At 38.9% G+C, this 14,269-nt stretch overlaps 1 protein-coding gene across 5 annotated transcripts in view; it reads left to right on the forward strand.

Annotated features, from left to right (window-relative positions):
* LOC107221596 (protein turtle homolog A) overlaps nucleotides 1–14,269 on the forward strand; it is a 413,977-nt gene that overhangs the window by 329,122 nt on the left and 70,586 nt on the right. The window lies entirely within an intron of this gene.

The following is a 14,269-nucleotide window of genomic DNA, read 5'->3' on the forward strand; positions in this document are numbered from 1 at the left end:
ACCTGTTGATCTGTTCTCAAGATATAATTTCTAACTTCAGAGTACAAAAAAAAGACTTAAATTCGTGATCAAGTGGGGTAAAAAATATGATCACATACGTCCATCTAAAAATAATTAGAGTTATTATTTTAGATCTTGAAACATTGAGATCTAGTGAAAATTCAGTTTTTCATTTTCGGGGTTATTACAATAACTTTCTTTTTTCTCTGTGAATAGGCAAACAGGAATTCACGAAGCGAATGGTCGTACGGAAAAAAAATTGACTTTGGGGATAGGCACGTTTTTGGTACTGATTCTCGCAAAGGTTAACTTATTATGTTTAATTCTTCAGTCTGAAATATATTACTTGCAATAATTTTATGTACCTACATGATACTGGAATAACGTAGATGGCTAACGACTCGTTGGATTGTCGTCGATACTCAATCATTCTGGACGAAAAAAAATGTCTAGTAATGAAATCACTTGAAAAAATTCATTACGTACAACCGATGTTGATTCAGGCCACATCCATGCCTCGACTCCTGCGTAAATAAAAAAAAAATACGGTATACAAAAAATATGAGGATATTTAATAGGAAACAGCGCAAGTCTGGTCTCGCCGCGTTCATTTCGCAAACATCGTTCCCCGTTTATTTAAATTACCGCGTTGTTAGCCGATGGATTTATCGGCAGGCACGTAGGATTGATATCGAAATGAAAAAACAGTGCTCCTCTAAAAATAATATCGAGACTCTTAATTGCTTTTCGTTACGTATTGGCTTATAGGTTTAAAAAATCGTTACGCGGGTTCGATGTAACGGAAGCAACCGCGACGTTGACTTGCGCCATCTTGATTGGGTTTGACAAATAAAATGGAACGTACCGATAAGTGGGCGAAAATGAAGTGCCAACAAAAAGCAGGAAACAGCGTCTTGTCGGAATTCCATAACAATTATACCTATAAGGGTTGAAATGTGCGAATATAGGGCAATGATTTAAACGCAATTCCGGCGGTTAGACGCCGTGAAAATATTATATCCGAGCCCTTTCTCAACGGAATTAGTTTAAACGGATTGCGGAGGGGGATCGATATACCGGCTATGAGTGTAATTCGGAATGATTTCCCGGTGAAACCCAACCTCTTAGCAAATATTTTGATTCCTCCAACAATCCGGTTACTTAGCCGTAATTGCATTTGCATAATTTTGACCGTTTTCCGAGAGTTTTCAACGGTCTATAGTTTCGGCCACGGTTTGAAGGCGAGGGAAATAAAATTCGGCGATTTAAGGCTGCGGAAAAAAAATGAGAAAATTGGAGAATACAAGGGTCGCAGTGCCGAATTTTCACGGACGCGTACATCTGTGGGGTGAAATTAATTTAGAGTTAAAATATATAAAATTCGAAACTTGAAAAGGTTAAAGTAGGAAGAAAACCGAAATATAGAACTTTTATAATTCATTTTGCGATCACCAGAAGGGCTTAATCAAATTTTTGCCGACATTGCTTCAATAATATTTTAATATATAATTTAATAAATATAATAATAATTTAAAGAAGAACAAAAAATCAATGAAATCGAAAACGGTCAAGATCAGTTGCATGCCGAGTTGGCATGGAATGCCCCATACACACGAGATACCTTCTCCTTTTCAACCGAAAAGTTTTTCTCCCGACTTGAACTTTATTCGCAATTACATTGTAAATCAGCTCACGTGCCTCCTAGGCAGTATTATCACCCTGCTAATTAGTGCAAGTCCAATTTCAAACAAAAAACTAATTATAAAAACTTTGCGGAAAAAACTCCTCATAATTATTCAAAAATGTCATAAACGTTTGACTCGCTGTGTATAAAGTTCCGTACAATTGGTACAAAAATTCCGAAAGAATAACATAATTTCTCCAAATGTGATCACGCGGTATTTTTCTATAATCATAAGTGACTGTCACCAACTAATTAAAATCAACCTTATTAAAAACAAAAAAAAAAGCATAAAAATTTACGTTCACGTTCACGTTAATACAGAGGAACAAATGTTTAGTTAAAATCATAAAATAAAAACCTCTCTGTCGCGGTATCTATAGATATAGATTTAAGTTGAATTACGCGCGGTAGATTTGTAGGAGTAACGGACCCTGTATCGTCAGTCAAAAGTTTCTTGGATCAGCCACTGGAGTCGGGCGCTACAATCGGGCAGAAGCGAAGCGAGCCGGGCTTCAAATTTTTCATTCGAGCTCCAGACACGGTGACGGCCAGAAGTGCTCGAGACCATCGAGTAGATTTCGATTTCGAAGCAACAGCGTCAGGAGGGGGGAGTCCGTCAATTTTCGAGTCGAATATGAGTATTCGCGGATTGATATCAGAGGCGCCTGCTTCTCCGCGGTGTGATCACCGAGGTGTTCGTGTCACCGCGTAGGGATCCCGGCGTCTGATCATGAGCGGATCGCACGTATCGAATCGACCGTTGAAAGAAAGCTTTAACCGCTCCCGCGGCTAACTGTAGCGAAGTTTTTGGGTTTGAGGCGGGTCTGCGTATGTCTGCCGGAGCCCCTGACGTCACGATCGATGAGCTATTGGCGGCGGCTTGGACCTAAAAATGTCCGTCTGACCGCGTTGGGACTCCGGCGTGTGGCGCGGTATGCACATGCGCTGCATTTCGAATTTCTGGCTCCTTGATCGCGAATCAAGGGATCTCGATGCATCGCGGCGTGTTACGACAACCGCGTGTGACACGCGTGCACGCCATATTGTAAAGAATCGTCAACTTCGGAATGAGAGAGTGTTCGGGTGGGATTGAAAGATTTTTGTAACCGTAACCACGGTTCTCTGTACCACGAACCCGTCGAGTCCGGGACGTAAGACGTTCTCGGTGACCTGACTCCGGGACAGAGACTGTCGTAAGAATTTTGAGAGGTCAAAAAAAATAATGTATACGAAATATCCTTCTCGTACGACCATAACATTTTCTCAAGTATATAAAACAGGCGGCTTTGGACTAGGCGTGCACTGGCCATCGAATCTCCCATTTTCGCATTGCAGGTTCCAAGTTTATAGAGAAAAAAAAAAATAATAATATATCTGCCCAGCGAACTGCCGTCAGTCAGTCAATTAATAAAAGTAAAATCAATCAATTCATCTATTATTGAGATATCATTTTCATTTGATTTTTCGCCTGTTTATTATTTAAATAATTGAAAAACTACCGCACCAATCAGACCCATAATCTAACAATTGCAGTTTAGAAAACTTGCGTCGACTGAGGCCAAAATCATCGAAATCCGTTAACTCGTTCTCAAGATATCGTCGTACAAGAAAACTTTTCCACAAATGTTTGGGGGTGATTTTCCGGACCTTAAAACGTTGATATAGTAAAAACTCAACATTTTATTTTCGCGTTGATTACAATAACTTTGTTTTTCTCTGAGAACTGAGAAATTTGTTTTACAATCGAGCGAAATGGTTAGAAAAATGAAGTCAAGCGAGGTTTTTTTTTTTTTAGAGAAGAGATAGATTCGACGAATAAAGAGTGAAACATAATTTCGGATCGTACGAAACGAGGGTAAGGTTAATGCAAACTCGATAAGAATCCGCGGAGCGATTTTTCGAGGTGCGACCACGTTCCGCGGCAATTGATCGATTCGAAAGGTATCCGCTACTGAGCCGGGACGTCTCTGTAACCTTCCTAAAAATTTGAATAAAACGGGAACAGCTGAATTTGAGGCTTTTCTTTGTCCTGCAATTTATTCAAGCACCCACCGAATCTCACAAAGCGTAACCGCCTCCGCATATTGAACCACATCCGTGCTCAAGTGACCCACGCCCGCGATTTCCCGGAAGATTACTCATTTTCGGTTTTCTATCCACAACGCGATATTTTCCGACGTATAAAAGCGATTCGGGCTCTTTCGTTTCGTCGACGAATAAAAGAAGAAAATCTCACGCTTTGCTGCCCACGTACGCGAGTTTTTGCCAAAGCTTTCTAAATTTTTATACGTGGTAAGATGATTATTTTAAAATTGTCAACTGTAGAGCAGCTGGTAAAGAAATTAATTATTATTATACAAGCCGATTTAATATAAATTCAGAGAAAAACCTCGTTTTCGGATTTTCACAAACGTGTTTATTTAATTTCGTGATTGGATTGAAGTTTCTTCATTCGCCTTAAAATGCATAATTTGTCTCGAACAATTTTTATATGAACGAACCTTATACGAAAACCCGTTGAAATTTCCAAAAATCTTGCGTCAGTTGCATAAAAAAAAAAAAAAACCATGTATTGGCAAATTCTTCATACGAATTGTGAACGCGTACCTAAAAAATGTTCACGAAAGTTGAAAAAGAAATTGGTCGAATAGAAAATTTGATTACGCGAACGACTTGCATTTTAAATTATGGATGCAATTTCCTTTCATTCGTAAAAATCGCGTAGCCTACAAAGAAGAAAATTCAGAAGTTTGCGACCCTCGAGACTGACGAGGCTGGCATTAATTTTTTACTTTACTGCAGATAACCCTTGACAAATGATCAATTTTTGCATAATCGTCGAGTCGTCGACTCCGCCGTAACTGTCTGAAAATTAGCCACAAGCTGTGCTTAACTCTCGAAGCTTAAAACTAGCGTTTATCTCCACCTAACCCGTCATTCAAAATTCTCTTCACGGTAATTAGCTTCTCCAGCGTAAAGAGTTGTATTATATTTTACAGATAAAACGTGATCCAAAAATTGTCAATAGACTTGGAGAATTTTCGTGCAACAAAATAGAAAAAAAAAAAAATAAAAATCACTGAATACTTCATTGTTGCATTGAAATTTATTTCATACAGCTTCTCTGATTCGCGCGAGATTTTCATCCGGTCATCCCGAAAAAATATAACGCGATTTTGTCCCCCGTTACAGATTTGTGATAAGCCTATAAATTTACGGCCATGGACTAGAAAGGCAAGCAAGCCTAGGTACGTGACTCTGGTTTATGGCATGTTGTAAAAGTTTTAACAGCCTTTGGGCTAGACGCTAGTCTAAGACCGGTGAATCAGTCCTCGCGTCTTAAATACGCGCCGCTGTCATTTCCGAAGAGAAATGAAGACGGCATTGCACCGCTGAAGGTATTTCCGGTCTGGTTATATTATACGGACATATTGTTCTCGTATTTGTCACGTGAGGCAGTGGTTAAACTTTTTAGAGCGCATGAATTCTACGGTTTTATCGTTACTTTCTCGCGTTAAACTCAAGGCGCTGAGCCTAGCTAATAAAGTTACACTGCCGGTGTATTTGACACAGGGCATTCCATGCCAAATCATCCGAGTCGTGACCCTCGTTACTTTGAATCTTTCCTTCTTTCTTTTCTTTTCTTTTCATACACGGTATTCGTCGATGTGAAACCTACAGAAACTTTCACAATAATGTTTTTGTTAGAAACGATTTTTACAAAGATTTTTCAAAATTTAAATGGTAATAACACGCGTCAAAAAAATCTGATCAATCTCTCTGGAAAATAGAAACCAAAATTCCACTCTCGTTTTGTTCTTGAAATTATCATTGCATAATATAAAGTTCGTCCGAATTTTTCAGAATATTGATTGAAAAAAATGTTACCGTTTTTGAGGCAATATAATAACGTCTTTACATTTTTTTCCATTGTGCGATGAAGACCGTAAACGAGAAGAAATTTGAATAAAATTCGAAAGGGTCAGAGTTACAGGTTTGGTGATTTGACACGACACGCCCCATGTATAATCTACTGTACGTACAACTTGCAAGTGCGCATGTTTTCTTTGCAGCTTTAAGCTCTGCTGCAGTTTTCCGTGAGCATTTTCTTACCCATACGGATCCCACAGCCAGTTTTTTTTCTTTTTTTTTTCTCTTCTTTTTCTATTTTACCGTCGGTTCGCAACGCGGTAATAATAATTTTATTACACCGTCGCAAGCTCAGCGCAGCCGGTAAAATGGGAACCACTAGACCGTGAAGCTCGACTACTATTTGTTTTCTCAAATATTGCCCACCTTTTTACGTATGATCCTCTTATCTTCTTTATGCATTTTTACCAACACATATGATTCACCGTTTTTCCCGCTCTGCGAATTATAATTTTGTGAAAAATTATACAACTGTCAAGTTTTGAACGAGTTTGAGATTAAAAATTTTTAACATCAATTCCAAATTACAAGCTCATCGCGATTTACGATTTTTCGAAAAATTTTGGTCCAAGTATCGAAAAACAATCGCACATGATTATAATAGTGGGTGACAGTTGCGAGCGTGCTGATAAAAATTTGAAATCGTCTGAATTGTAACAAAGATTTGAATCGTGCGAAGAATGAAGTCGCAACTAACAGTCGTGTTAGTTCATCGTTGTTACTCAAAATTGTGTGAAAAACAACATTGATCTTTCGGTCTGTTGCCTTTTAAGAGTCCAAGAATTTGTCGATACACATATTCTTTATTCAACGTAGTTCTATTGAAATGATTAAATAACAAACGGTAGTTTCTGTTCCGGCAATATTCATCTATTTATTTATTTATTCATGAGTGTGTGTGTGTGTGTGTGTAATAATATATTTTAACTCCTTTAAAGGACCTTTCGGGCACGGGTTAATGTTAAAATTAAAAGCGGATTTCACCTTTAAAAATCATTTTTTAGTATTTCGAGTCAGTTTAAGGGGTGAGAGAAGAAGAAATTTTTTTTATCATATTAAGGACCACCCTAATATAAATATATATATATATATTATTATATATACATACGAATAGTAGGAGGGATATTCGATGGGCGCCGGCACCACGCGATCGAAACACATAGACTGCATAATAACCGGGAAGGTTTCCTCTGGTTAGGCGAATTATTGCCTACCTCTGATGTGTACGTATATAATACAGACAAGGGTGTACGTAGATCCGTGGATAAATCGCCACCACTCCCTTACCAACTTTGAGTTGAACTGCAATTGCCTACTGTCACGCTATATTTATTACCCGCCCCGTCTCTCCCTGTCCCAGCAGCTCAGGCCTCAACGAAACCATATTTCACCACCCCTCAAGCTCCGCTGATTCTCTCATTTTATTTTTCGTTTTTGTTTTCGTCTTTTCCTTATTTGCATCCCGTGACTCACAAGCTCATTTACGATTAAACATTGCTCAAAATTATTGGAGAAAAAAAAAAAATTGCATCATTATTTTTCAGTCCGAAACAGCGTACATTTAACATTTAGCTCGACGATGTGTTTCGGCTGAGATACGAAGGATTGAAAATACGTTTTGGACAGAAGTAAAGTAGAACGAAACAAAGTCGCCACGTCAGATTTGCGCAAGTGGATAATTTGGCACGGTTGCTTTACTTGTGCAAGCTCTGACCGTCGAACGTGGGATAATTATAACAGCACGTCACAGATGTTAATTAATCGACGATCTGGGTTAAATTACACGCAGATTTGTTTGCGAAATGGGGGTTTGCATTTCTGGTTCGATTGTTTGTTCGGTCCAATATTGTGTTTTGTGTACAGCTGTTCGCGGCTCACGACGATAATCGTGAATAACAAGGATTCACTCCCCGTTCGTTCATTTGCCCATCCGACCGATCGAACTCGAAGGTTTATAACGATCGGATGATTCTAAAGCATTTTTCTTGTCTGTACACAAACGCCACAAGTACCGAGACTCTGCACACAAAATGTAAACCAATTTATTTTTCGCACTCCCCGAAAATCCTCGAATTAATGTCAGTCGTCTCTGAAAAACGTACACTCTACTACTTCCAACGTGTACCTAACGATATCAAGGTGGAAAATATAAATGAAAAGCAGGAGAGAAGTGGAAAAGGGACTGACATTTTGTATCATTTTTCACTCTTCTTGCCTTGATTTTTTCATGCAAATTCCAAACCTCGGAAATACGTCATGCATGTAATAAAACAAAAACAAAAACTAGTATAAAAAACATATACATCTAGGTATGTACATGATTATAACTTGAAGGCGTAAAAGCTGCGATTCAATTTTTATAATTAGGAATTCTCAGTTGTCAGTAATTAATTTTAGCAATTTTGGGCGTATTGCAAAATAATTCCCAGAGCTTTTTTCGAAATTCGACTGATCATTCGTTTGAAATCAAAATTAACAACTTTTCACCTTGAGAATAAGATTTGAAAAAGAAGAAATCGTAACTGAATCGACTTGAATTTCAATTTTCGTACGTTGATTTTGTCTTCTTTGTTTTGGCTGACTTTTTTTTTTTTGTACCCAATTACCAGGCAGATTCTGCTAAATTGTATACACATAGTTGTACTTAATTGATCGGTCAATTACGCGGGGCGTGAAACGTAATTTCTATAGTGATCAGGCAACGCGATGGGAAATTGGGGCGATTTTCACTCCAACTAACACGCAATTGCAGAACTGTTTTACAGCCGTATAACGTATTCGGTTCTGACTTACACGCCCAATTAGCTAATCGGCCGGACTATCCCTGCTGCGCCATACGTGGTGACACCTACGTATTTTGCCTGACCGCAATCCGACTAACTTTACACCGTGTCTGACCGCGATATCGCTTGGTCTTTGATCTAACGCGTGAATTAAGGTCATGTAGTGCTCCTACCCTCACCGACCGAGAAAATTCACGCTTTTTCTTCCTACGTCGAACAAACAAACGAAAGGAAAGGGTCCAAGCTTCAGAGGTGCGTCGCTCTTTTGTAGCGGAATTCAAGAAAGGTACTCGTATCCCGAAAAATTGTCAACAAACTGTGGGGGCTTTTTAACCGTGTTACTATTCCTGCAATGAGGAGTGAACTGAGCCATCGTGAGACTGTTTTCATGCAATATATTCATGTCGCTAGACGGTAACCAGAAATTACAATAATTTTGTTAATAAATGACGCTATCACGATCATATGGGTAGACGGCCGAACGTTTCTTGGTTGGTGGAACAGTGCACTGAGAAATTTTTAGTTCCAGTTACCGCTCACTCCTCAACTATTTTCATTTTTTCATAGTTCCAGGTAGAAAATGAAAATTAGTTTTCTAGCTGTTACCGGAAAGTCTGGTATCCGTTGCTATTCTTTCTCGTTACGATCACTGTTACTATATTTTCTTGCAACTGTTGCGAAAATTTAATGCTTGTGCAACGATAAATCGTAATTCCAACAATATTCAAACAGTTTTTTCAACGGTACCTGTTTTACTGAATTTTTCTAGTTACAGTAACAAGTGAAATTTTTCTCGGTATAGAATTTTTTCAATTACATATGTTCCACCAAATTTTGCGAGCCATTTGTTTTTTCTTCTTTTCATTTCACCTTTCATACAACGTTCATTACGACGGTTCCGCGGCGTTGAGGCAAGACTCGGGATTCGCGTTTAGGTCAGTTGTTTTTAATGAAGTCGGTACACCGAGCCCCAGCTTTAAGCCCCGCATGTTCATTAATTCGGTTATGGAAGCTCTTTGGCATCGGAGACTGTAAGGGAGAGGCGGGGTGGGGGGCAGAGGCTGCAGGTCATAATACAGTAATATTAAATTTGTTCGCTGAAGTTTGTTCACCCCGGTTGAAAAAGACGCGAATATTAGCTCGGGCCAAGTTAAATAAGCCTTTTTGTTTTGCGAACCAACTTCCTGTTCTTTCAAAGCTTCTCTGTAACACCCCTGCCGGGCCCCGTTGCTTTACTGCGAATAATCGCCGAAAGCCTTAACCCTGAGCCCTCGTGTTTTCGAATCCTCGAGAGTTAAGACTGAATAGCTGAAATAATCTACCTCGGCTCACTTGTTATCCCCGTGCAATCACCCGTCAACGCCTGAAACATTTTCCGAGTGAAAATCTTCACCCGAATACCTGCTCGTCAATCTGCAAAACAAGAGACCTCAGATTCGCGACGACGAATCAAATTTAACAGAATTTACACACCTACACTGTACTTGTATTGTGTAAACATTACACATTTACACGATTTCTCGGTCTCTCTGTAATATTCGTATACAAAGCGGAAGAAAAGCTCGGACACTTTTCGACTATCTCATACTCGTCGAAAAATGGTTTTATGGAAAGATAATCGCAAATTCTTTCTCTTTAAAGAGATGATTTTGCATTACTGTACTATTGAAGATTGAAAGAAAGCTGAAGCATTTTGATTTCCAGTTTCAAGATCACGCAGACCAATTAGTTTGATAAAATTGATAAGATAAAATTGCTAAGACAAAATTTCGAGAGTTAAATTTCTTCATGTTATGGTATCGTGTCGTGAAAAAACGTGTCAAAATAAAATAAGAAATGTAGCGAAACTGATTCATTGGTTTAAGATGGTCGAGCAAGTTGACCAAGGTGAATTTAGCCGGCGCATTGATTTCTCTAACGTCGAAAAAAAATTTCAAACTCACACTTATTCCAGCTCAAAATTACGAACCATTTTCTCAGTACCAAAACTACGTTTTCTTGTCCAATCTTTATTGGTCACGGCTCATTTTATTTGCGATAATTCACGCACAAATCGCCGAAGGTAGATTTCTTTCCACCTTATTGTTAGTAAAAATGTAGATTCTCGAATAAGTTGTTGATAATAATAATCACTCGGATAAAATATTTCGTTTTTCAAATTTTACCCATGTTAACGGGGCAGAAATGCTTTACACGATCGTCGCGACAAATATTCAGATCAACACCTGCAAGGATGTATTTTTTTTCGAAATGCAACAAATATTTCTAAACAATAGCACACCTCTCAAAATTGCCAATAAATTCAAATTAACAGTTTGATTCTAATCCAACAGATCAGTGTGAATCTAGAAGAGATAATAGAAAAAGAAAAAAAAAAAAACGCGACGTATTTTTCAGTGATTAACTTGATCTTGACCCTGCTAATATTTTCTTTCGATATTGTATTTAAAGAATCGCGGATTCCAATGACTGGATTTCCACCCTCTCATCCGCCACAAAGTTTATCTCCAGATACTGAAATCGTGTTAACTCAACATTTCGTAATATTCCGAAGTAAACCCTGTAACAACGTCTGGACAAGATTGTTCATCGTGTCGTGAATTAGACTCAATAAAACCCGCGCTCGTAGAATCAGTGAGTAATTCGTCCTCAGATTGTAGAACGGTTGAATGAACCTCACGACTCCTGCTGCAGGATGTCCGCAGTTCCGCAAAGTTCTTCGCGGTGGTAGCAGCGCCTCTTTTCACCGTAGGTACCACAGTACGTAACCCCCTTTAACCCACCCACCCACCCCCGCCCCACCCCCGCCCCGCGGCGCGTCTTATATTACTTTCATAAAGTCCCATAAAAACGGTTTAAAAGGTAGAATCGTGGCTGTTAAAAAGGCGCCAACATTCCGCGAGAGGTCGACAAGGTGGCGGGTGCGAGTTATAAAACTGAAAAGAAGGAAAGAACAGGGCAAGGATTAGGGGCGGGACGCTGATAGATGCTGGGAGTTTCAAGGATTGCGGTACCGACTTTTTTCTGCTTTACTCCGGCGTCTGATCGCGCCGTGATGCTGAGACGACGTCGCTTGTGGTGAAGAAAAAAAAAAAAAAATTCCCAGCCGACAGATCAATCGAACAATAGTCCGTAAATGAACTTACGACGACGATGGAGAATGACGCAATATTTTTTTTTTTTTTTTTTAATGTTTAAACAATCTTCGTAGCGAATTAGGATCGCGATTTGTGTCCAATTGATGGAAACAAAGTGTAGAATGGAGATGGCTCAAAAATTCGAATATCATAACCTTGGGAACGCGAAGATTTAATTCATTAAGAAATCTGTCAGGAAGAAAAAACTTGCTTGTTCGAAACAAAAATATCGTGGAGTTGAAATCAACTTTCATCGAATTACACAAGTTTCTTACACTAACGTCAGATAAATTGTTCAACTGGTTTATATTCAAATAATATTCTTTATTTCGAATAATTTCAGAATTGTCAGACTATTGCTTTTCCAAACATGCAGTTGCAAAAAAAAAAAAAAAAAAATTGTTGAATGAGGCATTTTGATTCATCTGACTTTGTCAACATTCGACTAAAATTCTATAAACTAGATTGTCGTGTCTCTGAAAATTTGTTGCAACGGTCCTTTTATTACTCAAGCACGGCACTTTACATATTTATTTATTTTCTACACTCGACGTATTGAAAGAATCAGGATTATTGCATCTAATCAACGGAGATTCGATGTGGTTGGTTAAATTCGAGAATCTTCTACGGCTGATCATCGAGGTTAAAGCTTCAAAGTTGGAAGGTGATAAGGGTCTTAGGGAAAGGATTCAGGCAATCTGCCAGCCATTCTCATCTTCTGGAATGAATTTCTAAATTATATGCCAAATTCTCTCTTTGACGTTCATAGAACCTGATCGCGGATTACCGTCTAAAATCTGAACCATGTTATGCCTCACCCAAGTATATTGGCATCACGTCAGCTTGAGTCACTATTTTAAAACGATCACCATCTCACTTCTCCCTCTTATATCATACTTTATAACAACTCTATCAAATTTTGGATCGACGCAATTTAAAGTGGATAGCACACACGCTCTTTTTTGGTACGCTGTCGATAATTATTGCATGTATTAAACACTCATTTCTTTAATTCATTTACTCTGTTTTAGTTTTTTTTTTCTTTTTCAACAGTAAACAAAATGTTGACGAATTCGCACTCGGTAGAAAGAATTTCACCTGTGACACATTCAGAAATCTATTAATTCTGTTTACATGCTTCAATGAAGGAAAAGAGAATAGAGAAGAGATGATTTCCAAAAAAAAACGTCTCGTGAAAAGGATCATTAATTTTCTCGATCATTCATAAATTACCAAAACACATTTACAATGGGGAAGTGCTTTGAAATTTTTTTTCAAAACTTGCCAGGAAGTCTCTTGAATGTGGAATGAGAGTTTACGACTAACTTTGAAAGCGTTCACGATTCAGAACTTTTCAAAGAAATGTATTTGTCACTGAAGTTTCCTTTCATTCCAACTTCTTCACTGATTTCTTCTGTACAATGCTGGACATTTATTTCGCATTATATGACCGTCGATCTTCCTCATTCTATTTTACGCAAGTTAAATATTTGAACTTGAAGTCTGAATATTGCGAAATTAGTCAAAACGTGACAAATTCGTTGTTCGATTAAATGTAGCTACGTATTTGAAATTCACTTTCTTCATAAATTTCAATTTATTCCCAACAATTGTTAACATCTGATTTTAACAATAAGATTTATCCAAACTTTCCAACCGAACGTCGGTATTCTATGCAGAAAAAAAAACATTTCGCAGAAATAATATTTTCTTCCTCGCCTGGTGTGAAATCAAACTTACCGTCACGATACAACGTCGCGATTCAACATCCACTAGTAATGGACTGCTTGTTCCACACGTGAAAAGAAATTCCGAGGATCGCACGGCGACGAAGCATAGAGCATCGCCGTGTAATCAGGAGGTTGATTATCCACCAAGTAGCTACCAACCCTCGTAAACAGACGTCGTGGGTGATAAAAAGTAACAGTCCGAGATTGCCATCCGCAGACGCCTCGCGTCGTTGCCGCTGGTTTATCATGGCGACGGCCTACAAAAAAAAAAAAAACAAGCCCACGGGCGAAGGAATAATTTGTCGATTCATTCGTGCATCGGGAAGATAATTTCGGTGTTATCAATTTTTCTCTATCACCCCGTTCGTAATCCCCCTACTTTTGTTCGGGGGCGATGAAATAGTTCCAAGAAGCCCATAAACAAAGTAATTATTGGCACATCGAGGCGGAGGCGAGAACCAGGCTTCGTGTTGGTAATGATTTCAGAGCTCGGAACCAGCACGCGAGTATAATACCAACGTTGAGCACGTTCGGTGCGATCCGAGCTCACACAGACCCAAAGTCGTTATTTTTTCACCTCCGTACCTACGAGGCATCAACCCCAGAAGTCGAGCCAGCCTCTGCAGGGCCTCTTTAAATATACATGCATTCGCGACTCGTATGGGAAAGTGGGCTGCAGATATGCGGCTCTGTATGTGTGAGGTTTGTACAGAGAGTAAGTATAACAGCCCGCCTCGCAGACAAGAGGCAGGCAAACAGAGCCTATGCAAAAAACAGCTACGCAGGTTTTGGTGCTCTCGTTTAATTAATCCAGCGACTATTGCACTTGTAAAGTCTCCGGGCAGTCATGGAGGCTTATTTTTCTTCGTCGGATAAAACGACAATGTAACAGTTATACGGATAACGATAATCCATTATGGAAGCTTCCGGTTATTAGCGAAACGATTTCGGAAATACGAGCGTATTCGGTTACGGTCGAATTTCGTTCGGTGAATTCCAACCTCA

The sequence above is a fragment of the Neodiprion lecontei genome, chromosome 5 (genome assembly GCF_021901455.1).
Source record: "Neodiprion lecontei isolate iyNeoLeco1 chromosome 5, iyNeoLeco1.1, whole genome shotgun sequence".
NCBI lineage: Eukaryota > Metazoa > Arthropoda > Insecta > Hymenoptera > Diprionidae > Neodiprion > Neodiprion lecontei.